The sequence below is a fragment of the Malania oleifera genome, chromosome 4, assembly GCF_029873635.1.
Source record: "Malania oleifera isolate guangnan ecotype guangnan chromosome 4, ASM2987363v1, whole genome shotgun sequence".
In the NCBI taxonomy this organism is placed as follows: domain Eukaryota; kingdom Viridiplantae; phylum Streptophyta; class Magnoliopsida; order Santalales; family Ximeniaceae; genus Malania; species Malania oleifera.
In genome coordinates, this window is record NC_080420.1 from 7,115,097 (window position 1) to 7,119,419 (window position 4,323).

The window sequence follows — 4,323 nt, forward strand, 5'->3', positions numbered from 1 at the left end:
CGTCGAACATTGTTCCATAATATCCTGCATAAATATATTGCCTGAGCTCAGTGTCACGCCCCGAACCCTAAAATGGGACCCGGGGGTGAGAAAGTAACCTGACCTGTCCCTGTATCATACAAATCATCACAGATACAGTACAAAGGATGAGGGTCCGACCTCGTGGGGTTCCCAAGAACCCTAAACACATCCAAACACAATCATATACGTAGCGGAAAAACCATACATACATATGCAGTACCATACCAGAATCTATACAAAAGCAGACCCAATGCTCTATCAAAACGTACAAACGAGTGCTCAACACATCCCCAAAATGGCAACCCATCAAAATTACAGTCCTAGCACTTACCCAGCATTAAACCCAATACACCGGCCACTACGCTCCCTACACCAGGACGCTAGTTCCGGTTACTCGAAGGACCTGTAAAAATGTACGTACAGCAGAGGTGAGACACCTCTCAGTAAGGAAGAACACAAGTTATATCGGTGTGTGACATTTGAGTGTTATCATGATACACTAACATGCATGGATCAATAGTAAAAACAATCAAAATAGTTCCAGTATTTTCACAAACAAAGCAATACAATCTGGTGTCGTCACACCTTTCGGCTCGAAGCCGGACTGTCTGGTGGTATTTCACACCCTTCGGTCAAAACTAGTGATCTGGTGGTATTTTACACCCTTCGGCCAATGTCAGAAGTTTGGTGATATTTCACACCCTCGTGGTAACTTCAAATTTTCGATTCCATCAACGATCGGCGAAGAAATCTAGAGAGAGAGAGAGAGAGAGAGAGAGAGAGAGAGAGAGTAGGGAGATGTTTAGAGAGAGAGAGAGAGTAGGGAGATGTTTAGAGAGAGAGAGAGAGAAAAATCTAAGTTTTCTTAGTGAGGAAGTAAAGGAGTTCTATTTATAAGCCTTTGACCCTGGGCAATTTCGTCGACGAAATGATGTTCTCGTCGACAAATCTTTCACTGACTTCATCGACGAAATCGATGGCCTCGTCGACGAATTTGGGATCTCCGGTTTTTTTCAGACTCCTCGGCTTCTCCTCTTTGACGAGTCTTTGAATTTTGTCGATGAGAAGAACAAAGGCTTCGTCGACGAAATCTGGCTTCGTCGACGAAATCTAGCTTCGTCGACGAATGCTACCAAAATTCCAATTTGCCCCTCCCTTATTTATTTAAACCCAGTTTTCACAGTTCGGGTTCTTACACTTAGCATCAAGACTATCAATTCTTCTTTTAAGATCAGAATACATAACTTCAATTTTAGTATCAAGGTAGCCAAGACGTTGGTCCTTCTGAGTGCCATGATGTATATGCTTATCAACCTTGTGATCAATGGCAGATAAAGTTGTATTTTGGGTCCTGGCATTTTTAATTTGCCAATTCAAGACTTGTTCGGCCAGTGAGGGGAGTTTTCTGGAACCATTTGGTTGGATTTCAGAAGGTTGGACAAAAGGTCTGGAATGAAGGTTGGATTCTGTGTATGACCTTGGTTCCAAGGGAGGAAAATGTTTGTCATATGGGGAAGTCATGAAACAGGGAATTGGTTGTGAATGGGTTTGGTTGAAATTGGGGTTTAAGTTTGAATTTTTTGGAGGATCTCAAGGAATTAAGTCTTCTTGTTTAAGGATTTCAAAAGCTCTTTCATATATCTAGAGAGGCTTAAGTTTAGTAGATGGTTTCCGAATTCCTATCCACAGACTGTTTGGATCATCAGGTCTTTTGTGAATAGTGGGGGGTCTGCATGTTGCCCTAACATCCTTTCTTTATGAAGAATGACAAACACAATCAAGATCACACACGAAAGGATCAACATCCCAGATAAAATGTCCTTCAATTTTGTTAGTGTAGATATGAGATATGCCTCCTTCAACACTGCTTAAAGGAATATCTTCCTCAAAAGTAACTGGTTTTATCATTAGAGATTGGAAGACTGGAGGAGTGATGGATGAAACCATATCTTTTGGATTAGACACAATTTTCACAGTTCCATCTGGGAGTCTTTGAAATTTTGGATCTGTAAGATGGATGGGTGTTGATTGTTGATGAAGTTGCTTATAACTGGTAATCCATTCCGGAGGAATAAGTTGCTTTAATTCTTTTCTTGGAATCTGTCATGGAATTTGAAGAATAGTGGGAACATCATCTTCTCTTTCAACAGTAATCAGAATCGTGTCTTCGGATTGTTCTAGGAGAGGAAGATAAACTACATGATCTTGGAGTTTATAGATCAGCTGATGGTGAAGAGTCTCTATGTAGGTTGAAGAGATATGCAGAGCACTAGTAATCTGAAGCCGAACCTTTACGCAATTCCTCACATTTTTGTCTCTTAGAGGAATATTGAAATTGGGGGAAAAGGTGAGACAAATGCTACCAACTTAAAGAATGGTAAGCGAAGTTCCAATGACTGCATGCTCATACTAGGTATAGGTAGTATTAAGAAGGGTAATCCTAGCTGTAAGAGAAAGTCCTTTAGGACCATGAAGAGTAAGAAGAAGTCGGACAGCTCCAAAGTGAAGGTGAGTATAACCTTCTCTGATCCATTGATTGATCAGATCCTGGTTAAGCTCAAGATCAACGTACTGTTCTTTGGAGGAAGCTGGGATAAAACATTTATCAAATGGCTGTAGTTTGGACATATTCTTTTACATGGGGTCTATTATGAGCAGTAAGGAGTACGAACTTGACTGGTTAGAGATTTCTTTTTTCTGAAAATATTATAAGGATTTACAAGAGGAAGTGAGGTTTCCTGAATCTTGATAGAGTCAGGAATATAGGAATATTCAATTAAGTTGGTAATCTTGGAAGAAGTGGTTCTTTTTATGGAAGGAGGAAGAGAAATCGAAGAAGAGAGTCCAGCTAGGGTGATCTCTGAACTTTGAGGTTGAGAATCCATGGATAAAGTTTCCCTTAGCTATTTGTATCTCGTTTTTCTAAAAGCACTTCTATGATTTTAACTTTCCTTGACTCTAGGCAAGTAACATGGCTCTGATACCACACAGAGTCTAGAGCCCTTGATATTTCAGAAGAAAGCAATCAATCTACGACCCTTTCTCCAACACAAAAATTAACCGATAAATCGACAATGGACTTTGATCTCTTCATATAACACCGTTTATATGAATGTCATAAGAATTAAATTTTATATTTTTGAAAATAAAATCATATATAATTAATAACGTTTAGCATGTGAGAATGAAATAAAATGAGGAATTTTTTTTAAATATAAACTTACCATATAATTCTTGATCTCATTTGACTCTCATTTCATTTCATTGGAAACATAAACTAAAAAACATTGATGGCTTATCAAAAAAAAAAAAAATTCTAAATAACAAAATAATACATTCACAGAATATATACTAATTAATTTTCATTAATAAATTGACGGCACACAAGACCCCCAAAAAATTAATTGTGTCAGATCAATACAAAAAATTGAAAACAAAAAGTACCCTCAAAACAATAATTGAATCAGATCAATAAAGTTTTAAAAAAAATTGTAATAATCATTTACGCACGTAGAGCTGATAATACTTCTCAACTAATCACAAGCGAGAAAACCTACTTCCGATGGGGAAGTAGGTAACCGGAATTGGAGCACGGCTTCCGCCGGACTTTACTTTAGGCTTCTTGGCTTCATTCGCCGCCGACGGTGACGGAACTTCGCCGGAGCTGATGCTCTGTGCGGATGAGACACCTTCGCAGGCGACCCGTCGTGGGGAATCAGAGAAGCAGCTGGAGAAGAGGTTGAAGAAGAAAGCCATGGTCGATCAAAAAATAATTCACACCAATTTTAAAATTTTATGCGCGCATATGGGAATATATATATATATATAGAACCATACAAAGAGAGAGAGAGAGAAAGAAGGACGGTGGTAGGAACCGGGGAAGGTGGCTGGGTCGTGATTGGTTTTCTTTTATTTTGACGTGCGCCTTACGGTTTGAATTTGAATATTGAAAATCAAAAAGCAATGATGATTTTGACACCTTCGTGACCGATTCCTCCATGTATGTGACCACTCGCAGGTTTTGGATAAGTGCGCCTCTTAAAATATCATGAAACCTTCTTTCCTTTAAAGATTAGTATTTTTGTTGGTGGATGATTAAAAATAAAATCTTTATAACTGATAATTTATATAAAAAAAAGAAAAGAAGATGGACACCCATCTCAATGTGCTATCTTTGTGAGAAGAATCGTAGTATGGGAATGCTTAAATCTTAATTAAGTTAGGTCGAATGATTTAACATCATTGTTCTATGTCTAGAATTTCTATACAAATTTCTCAGAAGTCTTAGACTTGTGATATCGA

At 38.4% G+C, this 4,323-nt stretch overlaps 1 long non-coding RNA gene across 1 annotated transcript; it reads right to left on the bottom strand.

The window, feature by feature from the left end:
- Positions 1 to 205: 205 nt before the first annotated feature.
- Positions 206 to 3,897, bottom strand: LOC131152782 (uncharacterized). The gene is made up of 2 exons (XR_009136107.1): positions 3,532 to 3,897; positions 206 to 424 (listed from the first exon to the last, which is right to left on the bottom strand). It is a non-coding gene; the product is annotated as an uncharacterized LOC131152782 (long non-coding RNA).
- Between the last annotated feature and the right edge of the window lie 426 nt (positions 3,898 to 4,323).